Below are 21,863 nucleotides of genomic sequence, written 5' to 3' on the forward strand. Positions count from 1 at the left end.
TGTTAACCAATGTCATAAAACAATATGTGTACTACTGTTTCATAAGAAACTATTTGTTCTGTAAGCCTTCACCTGAAGTACAATAATTAAAAAACAAAAAAAATGACAAAAAAAGAAAACAACTTTGTTATGCCAGTTGACCTAGATGTCCCCTGAAAGCATAGTCCCCAGACCCCCACCCCTGCTGCTCTGTCCCTTGAAGTGTTTGATTGTATTCAGGAAACTTCTTAGCTTTGGTATAGTCCAGTTATGCTGACTTCCCCTGTAGTGTGTGCTGTCCTTCCCTTCATCTAAGATAATTCTTGTCTATTACCCAGTTAGTGAATAACCCTCACCCTCCCTCCCCACCCTTGTAACCATCAAAGAATGTTTTCTTCTGTGTTTAAACCTTTTCTTGAGTCAAAGAGTAAGCCTTTCTGATTAAAACACATGTGATGGGTACCGGCAAATCAGAGACTGATAATTTGTAGACTGAATTCTCACCACTTTTTCATGTAAGAAGGTCATTAGCATCAAAATTGAGATGAGAGCTTAAAAAACTAATCTGGTCATATTTAAGCTGGACCTTTTACAATAAGGCCTGGTATCAAAATGTTATTTAGGGCTTTCTTAAGAGCTTTGAAAGGACAAGTGTTTTCTGGAGTGGTTGAGTTTACTGATTTAGGGAGGAGCAGATTCTTTCCACCTATGTTTTAGTAAAACTGCCAATTCTAAATCTCTAGCCTTAGAACCTTCCAATTCTAAATCTTTAAATCTCTAAAATTGCCAGTGCTAAATCTCTCGCTCTTACTTCTTCACAAATAGAAACACTGCTTGAAATGTTTCATGTATTAGAAGAACCAGCCATTTCTGGTAGGTAATGGAATGTCTAGTATCAACTTATAAATGCAGTATATAAGAGTAATGTTGATGATGGAAAATATGTAAGATATGCAACTATGTGGAGGTCAGAAGGAAGATCACTATTAAGGAAAGTCACTTTATCCCAAGATTGGAGGAATGCCGTAAAATTAGGGAAGGAAGTAAGCAAAAAAACTTAAAAAATTTTTTTCAGTAAACTCATGTAAATGGTACGTGTAGTATCGATGTATCTCAAAGGCATGCTGATGACAGTGAAAGCTACATTGCCTTGATGTGCCAGCCTACTTGAAGCAAAGTGTCCACATTCCCTTAGCTATAATTCCAAAATCCAAAAACCTCTCAAAACCAAGAGATTTTCCATACATTTTTCACAAAACCTGACCTGAACTGATAAGAACCATTTATAGCTTTTATATATCCCCCTAAAGGAGAACATTGTATACTTTTCTGCTGAAATACAATCATGCACTATGCGTACATCCGGTGGTCTTATACCAGAGTAAACGGAGGTGGTCAAACATATAAAAGCCTGAGAAGTCAGAATGATAGGTGGAGGTTCCTGGTTTTTGTTTTTGTTTTTAAGATACGCACTTTCAAATGCTGCTGGAAGGTCAAGCAGTATGAAAAAAAAAAATCTGTTAAACATTTGCTGACATAGTATCCATGTATATCTTGGCATCTGCTATTTTCTAGTCTCTCCTTTACAGTGTAAATTGCTCTTAAGAAGATGAGAGGAGTTGGGATTTAGAGTATAGATGAAGAAACTGGCCTAAGGCAGGAGGAATTGCATCTCTTTCACTGTAACTAGAGGAAATTGATACAATTGTTGGTTACATGGCTTCTATTTACTCTGAGAAGTGGAAGAGAATTGAAAATGGAACATTTGAGGAGAGAGGAGGTTTGAAATTTCCACTGAGAAATTTGAAGCAGCAAGAGACAAAGGGGAAGTATTGATCTGGAATTGAAACAAAGGTCATTAAACCACACGAAGATAGAAAATCAGTGAATGCTATCGCTTGCGATTTAGGCATGTTTGTGCAACATCCAAATCACGAAACATTCTACTTCACAAAATGTATGGTGGATGTTAAGTGACTCGTGACTATAGTACTGTGTTTTATAAGACCACACTGAGGGTTTTTTGTAATATGTGAAACGTGCTCTTTGTTGCCTTTCTCACAACAAAAAATATTGGAATTCCAAAATAGATCTGGGCCTGCAGGATTTGAATGAGATATTTTGAACCTGTACTTCTTTTCTTTATTAGATGGTCATAGAGTTTGGGAGAGCCTATAGAACAGTGAAAAAAGTATCTTTATGCTCTTAAATCATTTATTTATCTACTTACTTAAATCATTTATCTACTGACAATGAAGATAGTATAATAAATATTTAGTTGACTTTAGAAGATGTTATGACTGTAGTCTGGGAAGACAAATAGGTGACTCAGAATGAGTGTATATACATTTGTATGCATAACAGTCTCCACTCAAAGCATATTAAAAAATGTTCCATCCTGGAACCTTGAATGAGTCTCCCTTAGTAAGGAATATAATTGTCTTTGTGGGTTTTTTCCCCGCTGAGGCACACATTTTTGTAACGGTCATTAGTATCCTTTTCCCTGTGGCCACTGATTGGTGTTGGTGCTGCTACTGGACCTTTATCCTCCACATAGGCCTAACTTGCCCTGGCTGTTGATAATGTTAAGCTAAATAGTATAATAATCACTGGGCTGGGGAGTCAGCCTGATCATCTCAAATGTAGAATATTAAACTATTTAACTACATTTCCTGAAATGTTATAAATTCTATTTATCCCAGCTGACCCTCAACGTAGTTGCTGACTTATTGCAAATTACTCATGTAGCCATGTTGAAATTAGGAAGTGATTTAAACTGGCTTTTTAAAATGTATTGCAGTGAGCAATGAGATTAATCTGGAGTTTCTCAGTATATCCTGAGATATAAGTGAATTTCCCATGAGAACTGAATGGCCTAGTAGCTCATACAAGGGGCCCTGGTGGCGCAATGGTTAAGTGCCTGGCTGCTAACCGAAAGGTTGTGTCACAGAAGAAAAGACCTGGCAATCCACTCCCGTAAAGATTTCAGCCTAGAAAACCCTACGTGGCAGTTCTGCTCTGTCTTATAGGGTCACTATGAGTCAGAATCAACCAGATGACACACAACAAGAAGTAGCTCATATACATGGTTCTACTTTAATGGGGTGCTAGAAGCATCTTGGAGGAAAGGGAAGAGAAGAGCTCCGCATAGAAAATGAATGAGCTCCACTGGCAATTAGATATCTCTCTCCTACTGGACTAAAAACATAAATCTGAGGAAATCAGGCTACAGGAATACAGACCTGGCCCCAGTTATGTTAAAGATAATCAGAAATAGAGAGGACCAGCTCTTAGTGAGAAGTCCTGGTCTCTGCCCTCTGCTTCGCCTTCCAACCCAGATGCCTGTTTTACATTTTTATCTATTTGCTTCCCAGTGGCTGTAAGTTGAAGTCTTAGTTGGTAATTACCTGATTTTAGTTGTGCCAGTCTTTGCCATGAAGTTTATTCAGATTTGGAATGGCCCTATGAGGAAAGATTTTTTTCAAGCATATTTTTGGACTGATACACCAATAGGAGACTGGGCTGTTCTTTGAATTTTTTTCCTGTTTTATGGGAGGTTCGAGATGGCCTTGTATCAAATTGAAGTTTGAAAATATGGCAACACCTTTTCCCATTTGGAGATTTGTTTTTGTCTTGCTATAGAATGAATCCTACTTCACAAATTCAAAAAAGTACAGTTAATATAACATACCTTATATAAAGTGAATAATAACATACTGTAAAACTAAATTGATATTGACTGATTTGATTTTTTTCCCCATAATTTTACTGGACCTGATCTCATCCAATAGGAAAGCTGCCTTTACTAGCTGTGGATAAAAGGTTCTACAAATCTTGGCCATAAAAACTGGATTCTGTCTATTTCCAGATGTTTATTGTCTATAGTGGGTGCTCAATATATATTGTTGAGGTTTAGCCAATGGAAAATGTACTTGTCAAAGAAAGCTGTACCTCTCTAGTATATCACCATTCCACTGCCTGCTTGTAAGTGGTCTTCTTCATTTCATCCTCATAGTACAATGAAGGTGATCACCATTTTAGGACCTCATTCATCTGTTGTATTGATTTACCTGGTTGCACTTCCTTCAACATTGGTGAACAGTCTGTAATAGCATGGATTCAGCTATTGTGACTCACTAATAGCTGGAGTACTGCTCATTTCCTAGTGCTTGCAAACATTAACAGATGAATCTTCATGAACACATTTATTAACATTTTGCAGATGACAAACTGAGGATGGAAATCAGGGGCAGTGCTGACATCAGATTTTGTCAGCTACAGCCATCAGTGAGCTTATTATCGCAGGCAGCAGCATCATTGGTGGAATGTGCACCAGGTTCCTTATACAGCATCTTTTAAGATTTATTTTATTCAGTCTGCATTGGAGTCCTCTGGACTTGGACTGACTTACTGGTTTGACTGCTTTTTTCTTCAATAGACTAGTGCATGGGAATCAACATGAAGAATATTTTCATGAAGTTAGACACATGGGGAAAGAGTGATTCTAGTTTTAATGGTTTTCTCCCTTAGAAACAACTAGTGGGATATATTTATTTACAGATTACTCTGAATTGCTTTATTTTCTTGCCAGAACTTTCATTCACTGAAGTCAGGTTTGTTGTTTTCTTTTCCTCCTCAAGAGGTAAGAGTAGTCACTTGTACTTGGCTGACTTTTTAAAGGTATTGAATCATGCTCCTGTTTTCTAGCTCAGGAAGTATTTCCCACACATTTTCTCTTCTCTCCATCCCCAACCTTCATATCAATGGGGATTGAAGAGCTCCTTCCTAATCTGGAGACTTAACCTTAGGAAAAAAAGAAAGTTAACCAGAGGTTCAGTCAGCCTGAGACCAGAAGAACTAGATGGTGTCCGGCTACTACCAACGACTGCCCTCACAGGAAACACAACAGAGAGTCCCTGACGGAGCAGGAGAAAAGTAGGGTGCAGAACTCAAATTCTAGTAAAAAGACCAGACTTAATGGTCTGACTGAGACTGGAGGAACCCTGGAAGACATGTCCCGCAGACTCTGTGTTAACCCAGAACTAAAACCATTACTGAAGCCAACTCTTCAGACAAAGATTAGACTGGACTATAGACATAAAATGATACTCGTGAAGAGTGTGCTTCTTAGTTCAAGTAGATACATGAGACTAAATGGGCAGCTCCTGTCCAGAGGCAAGATGAGAAGGCAGAAAGGGGCAGGAGCTGGTTGAATGGACATGGGAAATGCGGGGTGGAAAAGAGGAGTGTGCTGTCACATTATAGAGAGAGCAACTAGGGTCACATAACAATGTGTGTATAAATTTTTGTATGAGAAACTAACTTGAACTGTAAACTTTCACTTAAAGCACAATTTAAAAAAAAAGTCATTTGGGGAGCAAATGCATTGATATTCTCATAATTTAATATTCTTGAAGTGGTATTAGGTCTCGGTAACCATTTGAAGCAGAAGTTAACTGTTGGAAAGAAGAAGAGTAGAAGATAAAGTCAATCACTGAAGAACTTTTTCTTCAATCTTGGGATAATAGAAGTATGACCTTTGGTTAGTTGTATTCACTTATTCACTTATGCATTCATTCATTCATTCATTCACCAAGAATCAGTTGACTCTTACATGGAAAGCAGTGGGCCCAGGGCTGTGGGAGTTAGGCATAAAATATAGAATCTTCCTCAGAGAATTTATAATGTACTCTTCAACAAATTAGTTTTATGGATGTTCATAGAAGGCTTTGAGAAGGAGAGGAGAAAATCATCACACGGGACTTGGAGAAGAAATCTGTGGACAAGTAGAAAGAAATCTAGGTGGAGAAAATAAGGGATAGCTCTCTCTGGAAGAGGGCTGACTGCCTTATATCTCCCAGAGCTTTCCCAGAAGAGAAGGAAGGAGTATGGAGAAGCAGCTCTTTGTTACCCTTGCTGTGCACAGGGATGTTGGAGCCTTCACATGGAGGTAGCCCTGGTGGTGCAGTGGTTAAGTGTCACTGTCAGGGCCTGCTATGGAATAGCTGATCCTTATGGATTGAAAATAGAAGGGACTTTTATCTTCAGGATTCTTCTGAAGCATGCTGTTTTTCTTGGATGTTTTAAGTGTATGGAATGATCAAAACAATGAATGATTTGTTAACCTGAGAGGAAAACTACACTTAGGAGGGAAAAACTGCTTTTGTAAGTTTCAAGATGGCTTGTGGTAAACCTGCAAATACTGGTTGGCAGGAGGGTGGTGATAGTGTGTAGGCCAACAGCAAGCACATCCGGTCATTTCTGATGATTTGTGTTTACCCTCTTCCTTTCTGTTCTCTGTACTGTGTGTATTTTCTTTTTTTGGACTCTTTTCTAGAAAAAAATCATTTATTTCACTAGCCAGTATACACAAATATAAAAGGGGGGGGATTGTTGCTAAGGAGATGTGAATTTAATTATGAGTTTCAAATGACTAGTTGACTAACAGCAGACAGCTTTCCCACCAGAGTTCAGGATTAGTTTCTGCCTGTCACCTCTGCTGCATAGTAGAGAAGATTGCTGGTTAGAGCAATCTGGCCGGAAAAGGGGCAGGGGTTGGGGGAATGTTGCTAATGGCAAGAACATAGTTTTGCTATGAACAAATACTCCCAGTTTTTTTTTTCTTTGGGAGGGGGTCTGATCCAAATGATTACACAGGTAGAAAGCCTCCTGTGATGTTACATTTGTTTTACTTTGTTCCTGGAAAGCATGAAAAAAAGCATAGCTTGACTATTTTATCCCAAAATAGCAAATGACAAGTAATTTTACACTTCTCTTTTTAAAAATCTTAACCTCTTGAGTGACTTATTAGAGGAGAAATGAAATTTATGGCAGTATTGGGGGCAAAGGCTATTTTTAAAATTAAACTTTTCACTTAACTCAGTGGTTCTATAGCTGCACATTAGAGTCATTTAATATTTAAAATAATTTAATAACAGGGTCTCACCTGCCCAGTTAAATCAGAATCTCTGTAAGTGGGGACTAGGTATTGCTATTTTTTTTATATGTTCCCAGGATTACTCTAATATGGATCAAGGGTTAAGAATTAGTAGTTTAACTCTAGCTGTGCTCATTTTTGCACCTTCAAATTGGAGGTACAATCTGCAACTATTTCCTTCAAGAGGAGATGAAATGTGAGAATGACTAGAGTCATAAAAGTTGACTATGCATTTGATTACTCAGGTACAACACAACTTCTGTTCAGTGAAATTCATTGGCTAGGTGTCTGTTAAAAGAAGAGCACAATACTAAAATCAGGTGATCCAATTAGTCAGTAGACCTGTGTCAATGAAGGGTTAAAGTTTTCCATCAGGTTAAGATTTAACTCTTCCTCTGTCAACACTGTTGGAAAGCTGGAGTAAAGAAGAATTAAAGAGCACTTTTAACTTTGTATATTATACTTTTGTTGAAGTATAACATACAGAAAAGTGCATTTATCTTGCACACAGATTTATCTTGAACACAACTCAAGAAATTGTGTGTGTAATCAGTACCTAGCTCAAGAAATAAGACATACCACTCCCCTCATGGTATCTCTCCCAGCCTTTCCATTCACTAATCCCGCCCCTCTCCCAGGATAGTGGATACTAACCATTATCCTGACTTCTAGATTTTTTCTTTTTTTTTTTTAGTTCTTGGAAAAGATCAAGTGCTACATGTATGTAGGATAACTTTCCACAAGTATCCAAAACGTTCTTGGGATTGTATATTGTATAATTTCTCTCAGTAATTGTGTGGGAAAATATATCTATACATAAGTGGGTAGATACAGATGGATATTTTTGTATTCATGAAATTATGATCTGAAGAGAAAAATGATCTACCCTGAATGTTTTATCTTTTAGTAGCACTAGCAATTTTTTTATTATTATTTTTTATGAAAATATACATAACAAAATATATACTCATTCAGTATTTTCTACATGTATAGTTCAACAGTCTCTCTAGTGGCACAGTGGTTAAAAGCTTGGCTGCTAACCAAAAGGTCAGCAGTTTGAATCCACCAGCCACTCCTTGGAAACCCTATGGGGCAGTTCTATTCTGTCCTGTAGGGTTGCTATGAGTAAGAATCGACTCGATGGCAACAGGTTTGGTGTTCTGGTTTTTTTATAGTTCAGTGATATTGATTACATTCTTTGCATTATGTCACCATTCTTGCTGTCTCTACCCGTATTGTTTCACCACCATTAAGTTAGACTCTCTGTCCCTTAAACTTCTCCTCTGTTTTAGAGTTACTGTTGTCAATTTGATCTCATAAATCTTTAAAGGAGCACACTGCTCAAGGCAAACATTCTTTACTAGTTGAGCTAAACTGTTGTTTAGTTTAAAGATGACTTCATGGAGTAGTTTCAGTTTAAGGCTTAAAGGTTATCTCAGGACAATAGATTCGGGGTTCCCCAAGTCCCAGTGGGTCCAGTAATTGACCATATGATTTTGATGTGGGCATCTGCTGTGCTCTTTAGAGGACTCTCTCTGACCTACAGAATCAGAGCTCAGGCTCAGGATTCAGATAGCCTGGGTCAGAGTCCCAGCTCTGCCACTTTCTGGCTGTGTGACTCCACTTCTTTAAGCCTCATTTCTCGCATCTGTAAAACGAGGATAATAATACTACCTGTGTCATAGCATTGTTGTTAAAATTAAATGAGATAATTTATGTAAAGCACTTAGAGGGCCTGTCACATTATTTGTGCTGAGGAGAGAGCAGGGGTAGATGACAAGATTTCTTCATGTCATCATCTTTTCAGCAGAGCCAGAGGAGCACCAGTGTTGTCTGTGGGCACAATTTCGTCCACCTCCGGACGGAAGGAGGAAGAATAAGTAGGAATCCTGACCATCTTTCTTTTTCTTCACCATCCCTAATTTGGCCCATTACTGACTTGTGACAACTTCAAAAGTACGTTATTTCTATTCATAAAATGACTATTGAAAGGCCAGGAACTTTCTCTTATATACATCTTTATAGTCCCCCACAGCGCCTAGCACAGTAATTTGCAAATTGCACATAGTTAATGTCCCGACTTCATCTCACATACTTTGGCCATGTTATCAGGAGGGCCCAGTCCCTGGAGAAGGACATCATACTTGATAAGGTAAAGGGTTGGTGAAATAGAGGAAGACCTTCAACAAGATGGATTGACACAGTGGCAGCAACAATGGGTTCAAGCGTGACAACAATTGTGAGGATGGTGCAGGATTGGGCAGTGTTTCGTTCTGTTGTACATAGGGTTGCTATGAGTCGCAACCAACTCGACAGCACCTAACAACAGCAGTAATGCCTGGCTAAAGGAATCTAAACATGATTCTTCAAGCACACCATGCTTATCATGTGCTGAATTTGTATTGGTATAACTTCTGGTCTCTGTTTTGACTAGAGGTATATTTTTGAGAATGTGAGGATGCAGAATGTGGAAGTGAAACAATTGCAGGATGAAACCAGGAGCTTGGCCTAATTCGCAAAATCAATCAAATAAAAGCTCCAAATAGCTGAGTTTTGCTGCTTCCATAGTCTGATCAGGGCCTGCTCAGGTGTACTTTCCCCTTATTTTGTTTTGGTAGAGTAACGAAAATAGAAAATTGCAGGGTAGATTTTTTTCATTCATAAGAATTGTAGATTCTTTTCATTAATAAGAATTGTACAGACTTTATTAGATAATAGCTTGGAAAAAAAATTCACCCTTTGGAAGGGCTCACCATCACCACACCTTCACTTGCTCAAGACATTTGAGTACTTAACTGTGTGCCAGATACTGTGCTAAGCGCTTTCATGCAATTTAGTGTTGAATTCATTCTTTGAAGTGCGTGCTTTTAGTGTTCGCCATTTAAAGCTGAGGAAACAGAGGCTTGCCCAAGGTATGTGACCATCCTGGTAGTGGCAACCAAGTCTGCCACACTCTCAGTCCAGTTATGCTAAACTGCCTTTGCCCTTGAATGGGATAATTGTTATTTTGGTGCTGGGAGGGCAAGAGCAAATGGGATGGTGGTTCTCAATTCTCAACTGTATAGTTTTCTACCAGAATAGTCTGTGGAGCTTTTACAAATATATAGAAGCTGAAGTCTCACCTTACAAAATTTCTCATTCAGTAGGTCTGGGATGGGATGTAACATCTTTATTTTTCATGTGGTCCATAGATGACTTTTTGTACAACCAGAGTTGAGAATCATGTTCTTAGAAATTCCTTAGATAGGAATCATAAAATTACAGATTTGGGGGCATTTTAAGACTGAATTTGAAATATTGTGAAGTCGCACTGTTAGAAATGTGGGGAAGGAGGAGATAGCTTAATAACAATCAAGTTTCATGGTTCAAGAGATGACTAAGATAGTATTTATCACTGGAAATTGGATATATCACTGGGGTGTTTTATAGCCAGATTCTGTTCTTTCTGTGAATTTCTAGAATGCTACCACTACTGTACTCAAGCAGTCTTTCTCAGCCCTGGTTTGCTTTCTTTCATGTCTTTTTCTCAATACTTGAGGTGGAGCCCGGGTGAAGCTGGTATTTCAGAGCAATAAGACAAGAACAGCTAACCCTGGAGAGAGTAGTGGATGGCTTTGGTTAAGACAAATGTCATGAGAGAGTTATAAATTTAACAAATTCTTAATCTCAATAGATTCTGCCCTCTGAGCTCTTCTTAATGCCTTTTGTATATTTTCTGTAATTTCATAGTGTTCTTTGGCAGTAGGAAGAGTAGTAATTCTTTTAATTTTACAGTTAGGAAAGTTGAGTTACAAATGCCATGCCTTGCTGTGAACAATAACAGAAATAATAGCTAACATTTGTTGAGCTCTAGGTGTTGAGGCTGCTCGACTACTAGCCAAAAGGTTGGTGGTTCTAACCCACTTAGAGGTGCCTTGGAAGATCGACCTGGTGATCTGTTTCTGAAGGGTCACAGCCTTGAAAACCCTATGGAGCAGTTCTACTCTGCACACACATGGAGTCTGCATGAGGGAATCTACTTGACAGCAGCTAACAGCAACAACAACCGTGTGCCTGGCTGTATACTGAATGTTTTTATATGCATTATCTCACATCACATTTCTGATGTCAGTAGTATTATTTATCCCTGTTTTAAAGGTGAGAAAACTGAGGCTCATTTATTCCACGATTATTTGAATCTACTCTGTGGCACTGTACTAGGCAATGATTATCCAGTGATGAGCAAAACAAACCCCGTGGTAATGGAATTTACAGTCCATTGGGGAAGACAGATAATGAACAATGAATAGTATTCAATTGCAAAATGTGATAGTGCTAGGAAGAAAACAAATGGGGAAAAAATAATAAAGAATAACTAGGCAGAGGAGCCATTTAGAAAAAAGATGGTCGCAAAAGGCCTTTCTAACATGGTAATATTTTAGTTCAGAATAGTTAAGGGATTTGCTTAGAGTCACACATCTAGTAAGTGGTGAAGTTCAAGTCTGATTCCTAAGGCTAGCTATGCTTACCATGCTGTACCACCTGTCAGACAAGGGCTTGGAATCCATTCCATGCATTATGACTCTCTTCTCTGGTCATACTAGCGTTCATGACACTGCTTTAAATTCCCAAAAAGGGCATCATAAAATTTATAAATAATAAATTATAACAATAAGATGGTTCTCTCAAGATATCTATTTCCTAAAATGCTTCTTTAAAGAGAGCTCTAGAGAATGGGAAGGAGAGGAAGGAGCAGATAATAGAGACACATAGCTCCAAAGAAGCTGAACATCTCTGCTGTCACTGTACTAGGTACCTTTGCAGGAGGAAGTGCCCTCTTGGCCTGCATGGGCTGGGTCTGGAAGTTCCTTTTTGGATCAACGTCTCATTTCCTGGCTTTATTTGAAACTTAAAGAACTTACAGAACCTGATCCAGGAGCCAAGCAAAGGCTGCTTATGGAAGAAGCTAATAAGTGTCAGATGGTAGCTAGAACCTCAAGATGCTTGTAAAGAATGTTGGAGGAAGGAAAACTCTGCCCTTGGGAAGGGAAAGGAACGAGGTGAAGGGTGAAATCCAGTCTTGAATTCAAGCACTTGCAGTCTTCTGACTCCACTGCCATGCTTGTTTGACCGAGTTCTTAGGGTTTTTCTACAGAGTCCCTCTGAATTGCCCTTTGCTCCAGAAGAATTTATCCACTCGTTCTTTTTCCTCCAAGGAAATAACAGCAATTCTTAGGCTGGACAGATTCTGGTGAAAAGTGATACAGATTTTCTAACTCCGGATGGTGAGCCTAACTGTTTAGATTTAAATAGTGCCTAGTGTAAATTTTGGTTTGGGAAGGATTAGTACATCATATTCATATATACATCTTATTTGATGATTGTATTTCTCAGGATTGTAAATTGGTTTGATCCTGGCAATTTGACAGTTTAGTCAACAGTTTTAATAATTTTCAAACCTTTGACCCAGAAATCTAATTCCTGAAATTTTCCTCTGAAGAACTTATTTTAAGAGAACAAAAAAGTATATGTACTAAAATTTTAATGAATATGTTTAGTAATAGGGGAGAGGGAGTGGTTAAGTAAACTTAGTATAATAACTTAATGAAGTCATTTAAATGAAAACTCTGTAGTTCCATGAGAAATTGTTTATGAAATGTTAAGTGAAAAAAGTAAATAAATGGCAAGAATAATGTTGCATCTCTACCTCACTCTTATGCCAAAATAAACTATAGATGGACCAAAAAGTTGAATGTAAAAAATTTGACACCACAAGAAGAACACATAGGAGAAATTTTTTAAAATACAGGCAGTCCCCAGGTTAGGAACATCCGATTTATAGACAGCTCACACTTGCCCTTTAATGTTATGTAAATCTGCCCTCACTTTGAAATGATTGAACAAGCCCCTACTTGTAACAATTTTTTCATCATAATCACCTTCACTTGCTGCACATGCAGCTGTTAAATCATCGAAAAGACTTCCAGCTTTTTCTTGCACTAAAGTAAGGCTAAAATAAGAACCTTATGCACCTGTTCCAACTTACCTACAAATTTGACTTAAAGACACGGTTAGGAATGAATCTCATTTGTAACCTGGGGACTGCCTGTAATCTTGGAGTAGAAAAGACCTTTTTAATATATGACACAATACCCAGAAACCATAAGAGGAAACATTGATAAATTAAACTCATAATTTTAGCCAAAAAATTCTGCATTAAAAAACCCTACAAAGTCAAAAGACAACAAGTTGGGGAAAAGACTTGCAATACGTAAGACAAAAAGCTAATTTCTATAGTATATAATATGCTCCATAAATAATTATTTTAAAGATCAGAAACAGAAAAATGTACAAAAGAAACAGACTTCCACAGAAAAAGATATACAAATGGCTCTTCAGCATATGAAGAGATATGCAGTAGCCCCCATAACCAATATCATTTTCATCTCTGATTGGCAAAGATCAAAAGAGTTTGATAGTGCATTGTGGCAGCATAGGAGAAATGGCATTGTTATATATCATTGGTGGAGTTTAAATTAAAATAACTTCCCTGGAGGAAAATTTGGCAATGTCTATTAAAATTCTAAATGCCTGTAAAATTAGCTCCAGAAATTTCATTAGTAGAAATTTATCCTCAGAAATACTCCTGCGTGTGTGAAATTATGCATATTCAAGGATATTCATTGGAGCATTGTCTGTAATAGAAAAAAATAGAAACATCTTAGCTGTTTCTAATGAAATAATATAAAATCATCTCTTACATAGATTATTAAGAGAAAATACTAAGGTGAAAAGCAATGTATATATCATTTGTATAAAAGTGTAAAAAGGAAATGTACTTAGATGCTTAAATATGCTCAGACTAAAAATTTTGAAACACTAATTGTCTTTAGGGAGAACTGGTTGGCTGGTGGGCAGATATGAGAGGGAGACATATTTATTGTTTATCTGATTTACTTTTTTAAATTTGTAGTATGCATGCATTAAATACTAAAGTAAAAGGGGCAGAACAAAATATCGTAGGCTCCATTCATTCATTCCACAAATATTATTTTAAAAGAAAAATGTTCTTATCCTTAAGTATCCAGAGTCTAGAAAAAGAGACAGATATAGATGATTTACATACAGTGTGGTAAGTGCAGTAATAGAGTAGAGGTATGCACCAAGGACAGTTGTGGCACAAGAAGAACTTGCTTGATATTCCTTTCCTTTCTTGATATGTCAAGTTAAAAAGTGAACAAAATTTACATATATACTCAGATTACAACTGTCTTATCTATCTAGTGCTGCTATAACAGAAATACCACAAGTGGATGGCTTTAACAAACAGAAATTTATTCTTTCACAGTCTAGGAGGCTAGAAGTCCGAATTCAGGGCACCAGCTCCCAGAAAAGGCTTTCTCTCTGTGTCAGTTCTGGAAAGGTCCTTGTCATCCATCTTCCCCTGGCCTAGGAGCTTCTCGGCGTATGGACCCCAGGTCCAAAGGATGTGCTCTGCTCCTGGCACTTCTTTCTTGGTGGTAGGAGGTCCCCATCTCTCTGCTCACTTCTCTTCCTTTTATCTTTTAACAAGAGAAAAGGTGATGCAGACTACACCCCAAGGGAAACTCCCTTTACATCAGATTAGGGATGTGACCTGAGTAAGGGTGTTGCATCCCACCCTAATCCTCTTTAACATAACCTTATCTTGCCTCATTAACCTCAGGCAGAGATTAGGATTTACAACACATAGGAAAATTACATCAAATCACAAAATGGAGGACAACCACACAATACAGGGAATCATGGCCTAGCCAAGTTGACACAAAGTCTGGGGGGGACACAATTCAATCCATGACAACAACCAAATAAAAACTATATATAAATGGATATAACAAAAGAAGACTCAAGATATAGAAGAGACCTAAAATGTAGTTTAATTCAAGATGGTGAGTATATGAAGGGCTTTTGGAGTGTCATAGTTGTCTTATTTATATTTTGGAGTCAAGTTTATTTATTACTGATTCACTTTAGGTTATTTAAAATAAAGTAACCCAGGATACTGCAGGGTCTTAGCTCTGCATTAAAGTCTCTTATGTGTTGTCTGAAAGATGAGAGGATAGGAAATACTGTGTTTGCCCTAAGTTGATATAAGGGATAAAGAGGCTGTTTATCACAGACCGGAGGGAGTCCCTGGGTTGTTCAAATGGTTAATGTGCTTGGCTGCTAACTGAAAGGAGAAAGTCCTGCTGGTCTACTTCTGAAAAATCAACCACTGAAAACCCTATGGAGCACAGTTCTTCTACTCTGATACACACGGGGTTGCCATGAGTCGGAGTTGATGCAATGGCAACTGGCTTTTACTGGTTATCACATATATCTTCTACCTTTTCCCCCATCATTTAAGCCTGGATCTCTGCAGACTGTTGTGAAGCACCTTGGAACTGATTAATGTACAGGTTATGTTTATAGAAGTATTCAGTGATCTTCTGGGGGAGAGTCTAAATTTTTGATACCTAACTGCTTTTTTCCTTCTCAAGGAACTTCTTTAACACAAGCGGAACCTCATCAGGGCCGTTTTTTTTTTTTTTTTTTTTTTTTACGCCTTAAAGGTAAGCTGCAGAGCAGCCAGGACTGTATTAAGCAATTCTGGCATTCAGAATTTACAGCCCTTCCTGTTATGAACTGCATATAACAAGTAAATATCAATTAAAATCCATTGAACATTAATGCAATGTGATGTTACTATGTAGTAATAATTTCAATTCTACCATGCAAAGTTATGTTCAAATCTTATAATTAGCCTCTGTCTCCCATTAAGTCAGACTTTAAAGCACTACTGCTTCATTTCCTTCCCCATTCATGGTTTCCCTGGGCCTGGTTCTATGCTTCTACCTTGAACTGATTAAATGGCTTAATCTGGAGCAGCTGTACCAGGCACAATACAAAAAGCAGAGCAGAACTGGCCTGGGCACTTCTTTCACTGGTTGTGTTCACACTTCTTTGCCTGACTCTTGTGTCTTAAGGGCATGACCTTAGCTTCCATTTCTTGTGTATATGGTTACCTTTCATTCATTTATTCTTTCAATAAATGTGTACAGAGCACATCCTATGTGCTAGACACCACACTGGGTGCTGGGGATATAGTGGTGCATCTAACAAACATAATTTCTTCTTTTGTGGAATTTATATTCTAGTGGAGAAAGATGGCATTAAACACATAATTAAGCGGTGAACTTTTACATTATGATTGTGGTAAATTCTGCAATGAGAGAAAGTACACTATACTTAGAAAATTGATAGCAAGCAGGCTCCCAACATGGCCGAGCTGTGAGGGTTAGTTTAGTGGTCAAGGGAAGGCTTCCCTGGGGAACTGGTGTTTCGATTTGTGCTCTGAATGATGAGTAAAAGCCAACCAGGGGAAAGTAGGGTGGGGAGAGTGGGGAAGGAAGAATTTATGGGTCAGGAAATGAACGGCACATTCAGGGAACCAAAAGAAGGTCAATGAGCCTGGAAAAAAGAAAGAAAGTGGGAAACTAAACAGTATGATGTTGGTGAGGTCAGCAGAAGCCAAATGGTGCAGAGCCTTGGTCTTTATCTCTGGACAGTAAGAAGCCATTGAAGAGTTTACAGTTTAGGAATGACCAGGTTGACATTTTGGAAGAATCTACCTGGCTTCATTATGGAGAATAAGCTTCTGATATTTTTTTCTTTAGCCATGGACAGTTGGGGCTTCGTTTTCTCATGGTTTGGTTTGGTTAACTCATTTGGGGGATGGAGCTAAAAGGGAAGTTGACAGACAGTATGGTGTGGTTGTGGAGAGTGTGTGACCTTGGATAAATTACTTTCCTTCACTAAATCTCAATTTCCTCATCCAAAGGATGGAGATGATAATATACTGTTATGGATTGAATTATGTCCCCCCAAAATATGTTTTGTAAATCATAAATCCCTATACCTGTGGATGTAATCCCATTTGGGAATACGACTTTGTTATGTTAATGAGACCATATCAGTGTAGGGCATGTTTTAAGCCATTCTCCCCTGAGATATAAAAAGATCAGATTAGGCACAGAGAAGGAAGCACAGTGAGGGGAAGATGCCATGCCACATGAAGATTATCAAGGAGCTGAGACACAAAAGCTGAAAACAGACAAGGACTCCCCTCCCCACCCCCACTCCCCCACCCCCAGCTAAAGAGACCTGCTGGTCTGCTCATAAAGATTTATAGCCTTGGAAACCCTTTGGGGAAGTTCTACTCTGTCCTATAGCGTCACTATGAGTTGAAATCGATTCAACGGTAGTGGGTTGGTTGGTTGGTTGGTTAGTTAGAGCCAGTTCCCTGAAATGAGACTTCTAACCTCCTCAAGTGTGAGAAAATAAATGTTTGTTCACTAAAGTCACCCATTTGTGGTATTTCTATTATAGCAACACTTAGATAACTAAGACATATACCTACCTTGTGAGGTTATTATGAGGATTAAATGAAATAATGCCTGTAAAGGGCTTAGACTAAGGCCTGGTACATTGTAAGCCTTTAATAAATGTTAGCCACTATTACAATCTCACAAAGGGTTCAGCTGCTCCTCCGAGAACAGCACAGTCTTGGTGGCCTGTGGAGTGGCTCTCCATCCCTAGGTCACATATGGATTTGTCTAACCACTACCACTGGACTGTAGGAATCTACCCTCATCAACTGGTAGAGAAACACCATGCATATGGTTTAATTTTACAAATGTCATTTGAAGATGAAAATGGAAGCTGAGGAATGGATCCTTGCTTTAAGCCTAGCTGTGGTTTTGCTCTGAAGCTGGCATTTCACAAATACCAATGAGAGGGTTGTGTCACTTGCAGGAAACTCACCAGAATGTGGTTAGTTGCTTGGAAACATCTGTGTCTCTGTTTCCCACATACTAGGTAGCTGTATAATGTGTGTAATTACGCTGCTGAGCAAAAGCTTCAGGTTGATCAAGGTTAATTGTTGGCAGTATTTGAAATGTTAATAATGTCTCCCCCCAAAAATTGCTTTTCCGAAATAGATTGTTCCAGCTTCACAGAAGATTTAAATACCATTGATTTCTTAATTCAACAAGATGTAATTCTAGGCCTGGAAACCAAGATCTTCCCATTTTGTCTAGGAATTAGTACACATACAATGTGTTTTCTCTTCCCCTCTAAGTTTGCCATGTCACATGCTTACAGGGATCCTGATGTTTGTTATCTTTAACCTGTTCTCTAAAACATGCATTTCTGTCTTTGATCAATTTTGTGGAAGTAAGAACAGGAGCTGAAGAATGCCATCTTTGTGTAACAGTCCTGGGGAGTTTTGAGTGGGTGGGTGAGAGAGAATCTATTCTAAAAGTTCACAGTGGATTCCAACCCTGCCCAGAAAGTCTTTGTTTTGTGTTTAAATTTGTCTTGTAGTTTAAGAACATAAGAGGGCAGAATTTTAAAGGAAGTTTGCTGCCAAGTGCTACAAAGGGAAAAATTAAAAGTTTCTCATGTGGTCAGTGAGACTTCCTTCCTGTGGTGAGATGGTTCACAGATGGTGAATAATTCCTTTTTTTTTTTTTGAAAAAAAAAAAAAGTAAAAGTGAGCTTTGTCTTTGTTTTTTCTCTTGTCCAACATTATGGCTGCCTTTCCTATCACTCAGGACTCTAAGCAATGGCCCAAAAGCATCAGCTAAATTGTTCTGGCAGTGGGGACGGTGTTGGGTGAGAAAGGAATTAGCCAGAAATAAGACTTTACCCAGCTGTTGCTAGAAGATAAACAGAGGTTCTGCTATCTTCTTTAAAACAATTTTTATGTAATGCATTAGGTCTGTCACTACTACTGCATTCTAAAGTGGTGTGAACTTATATTGATCTACAGTAACGTTCATGTACAGGTGCTACAGCTATGTTGAATTTTGTCTGTATTAATTGATTCTTTTTTTTTTCTTTTTACCTCTATTCTTTCCTTTGTTGCTTTGTGAGTCCTGCTCAGCTTCAAGGAGCTATACTGAGGAATATACCAAATCACAATGTGTGTTACCTGGAACTTCCTGGGAACCAAGCATTTTATTTCTGTGGAAGTTTACCCCACTTTCAGAAGAATGACAAAGTTGACTACTACTTAAAATAGGAAAAGGAACTTACTTTTTGGGCTTCTTTATCAACCACTTAGTGTGTACCAGTCACTGTTCTAGTTGCTTAAGATATATCTGTGAACAAAAACAAAAATCCTTGCCTTTATGAAGCTAATAGTCTGATGCTCATTACCATTCTACCGTCTGCCTCTGCCGAGGAAAGAATCAGAACTGGGTTCAAATCCTAGCACTACTACATGTTATATGTGTCCTTCGAAAGTCACTTCCTTTCTTTGAGTCTGTTACTTGTAAGAAGCTTAGTAATGATTCATATGGATATCTCAAAAATCATTCATTGCATTGGTTGTGTAAGAGAGAATTTCCTTGTAAATTGCTTGTATTTGTACTCAGAAGAGACTTGAGCAGAATAACTAAAGGAAATTTTGTCCCAGGATTCACCCATATATGTTCTCTGGTGTGTGTTTCTACAACTGATCTGGCTTAATATCATCAGGTTATAGTATGAAAACCAAGTCCACATGGGTTTATGTTTTTAGGAAGAGCTTTTTGTTTCACACATATCATGTCAGAGTTGAGGGGAATGATGGAGGAAATGAAAAAATAGAGTTCTCTGGATGGAGAGCTGCTACTTTGTAATCTCCTTTTGGGAGCTGTATTTTCTCTGCTGTATGTGATTCTGGTGGGGCTGACAATCATTTGACCCTGCTTTCCTACCATTGGGATGGACAATATGATTCAGGCTGGTCAATCAAAACACCCCATTTTCAGGGTGAGCACATGACCCAAGCAGAGCCAATCAGAGTAATGCTGAGAAATTGATATAGATGCTGGGAGTAGGAAGAATTGAGTTCTTTTTTCTGGGCTCTCTGGATGAAAAGATGATGTATGCTTGGTCTGGTTAGTGACCCTCTTACCATCACATGGAGACAGTCTGCCTAAGAATAAGAAGAAAGCAGAGTCAAAAGAGAGAATGGAAAATAGAGACCTAATCTAAATCACTACCTTTTTTATTTTATTAAAGTTGCCTCCAACTGAAAACATCTTATATAATATAGTATTGTTCTCTATTATTGTGTATTGTAGTATTCATTAGTATTCACCAATATTTCTGGTTCTCCTTCTTCAGGTACTGGTAGGATTATACTTCCTTGACATCTTTGGCATGGCCATGTGACTTGCTTTGGCAAATGAAATATAAGTAGAAATGATTTGTGTCACTTCTGGGTGGAAGTCTTTAAGTCTTAAGAGCTGATGCAGAATAGATTATATTCCCTTCCCCCTGCCATAGTGACCAGTCATGTTCCAGATGAGAGAGGACAACATAGAGCAGAATCTCTACTAACCTAAAATGGATATGTAGAATAAATGAGAAATGAACTATTGTTATTTTAAGCCACTAAGATTTTGATACTGTATATTATTACAGCCTGTCTTAGTTATCTAGTGCTGCTATAACATAAATAACCACAAGTGAATGGCTTTAACAAACAGAAATTTATTCTTTTATAGTCTAGGAGGCTAGAAGTTCAAATTCAGGGAGCCAGCTCCAGAGAAAGATTTTCTCTCTCTGTCAGCTCTAGGGGAAGGTCCTTGTCATCAATCTTCCCCTGGCCTAGGAGCTTCTCAGTGCAGGAACCCCAGGTCCGAAGGAAACACTGTCCTCCTGGTTCTTCATTCTTGGTGGTAGGAGGTCCCCCTCCTCTCTGCTCACTTCTCTCTTTTATATCGCAAAAAACATTGGCTCAAGACATAACCTAATCCTGTAGATTGCTTCCTGCCTCATTAACCTCATAGAAATTAGTATTTACAACACATATGAAAATCACATCAGATGACAAAATGGAGGACAACTACACAATACTGGGAATCATGGCCTAACCAAGTTGACACATTTTTGGGGGACACAATTCAATCTATAACATAACCTATCTGACTAATACATACATGAAGTACATTTTTCTCTATTAAATTTTTCTAAATATTTCAGGAGAAAAAAATTTTTTAATGTCTAAAAACACGGATGTTCACAGAGTGAGAGATTAGTCAAATACTTAGTATATGTGGTATTCTAGTTCAGTATTAAGCTATAGGGTAAGGTAAACAACAGTGTTTCCTGGTTTACCAGACAGCAACTAAACCTGCTTTTAGGGCTGTGACCTCTGACCAAATTATAGTTGTCTCATTTCATATCATGTGGCAGGACAAAGTCTATAATGACAGGTGTTTTAAAACTCAGACACTGTGTAAGCACCCTAGCCTTGCCTATGACAATTCCTCTTATGTGGTCAGGGCCATGATGGTATCTCCCTAAACAAGCCTTGCTTTCTGAAAATAGAGAAACCAGGCAAGTAGGAAAAAAATCGTTTAAGGACAGGTTGAACAAAAGCCTGATTTGCAGCCATGTGGTATCAGTATTGATGACTTGAAGAGCTTGGCTGCTAACCAAAATGTCGGCAGTTCAAATCCACTAGCTGCTCCTTGGAAGCCCTGTGGGGTAGTTCTACTCTGTCTTATAGGGTTACTATAAGTCGGATTCAACTCGATGGCAACGGATTTGATTTTTTTTTTTTTTTTTGGCTGGCAGATAATCATCAAGGAAGGTGCCTGTAGTCTGCAAACCCAGAATCAAACCCATTGCTGTCAAGGCAATTCCAACTCCTGGAGAGCCTGTAGGACAGAGTAGAACTGCCCCATAGGGTTTGCAAGGCTGTAAATCCTTTTTCTTTTTTTTTTTTAAATTGTGCTTTAGGTGAAAGTTTATAGCACAAGTTAGTTTCTCATTCAAAAAGTTATACAGGAATTATTTTGTGACATCAGTTACAATCCCCACGATGTGACAGCACTCTCCCCTTTTTAACCCCAGGATCCTCGTGTCCATTCGTACAGTTTGCCTTTCCCTT

Source organism: Trichechus manatus, unplaced genomic scaffold, assembly GCF_000243295.1.
Source record: "Trichechus manatus latirostris isolate Lorelei unplaced genomic scaffold, TriManLat1.0 scaffold00138, whole genome shotgun sequence".
NCBI classification, from domain to species: Eukaryota; Metazoa; Chordata; class Mammalia; order Sirenia; family Trichechidae; genus Trichechus; species Trichechus manatus.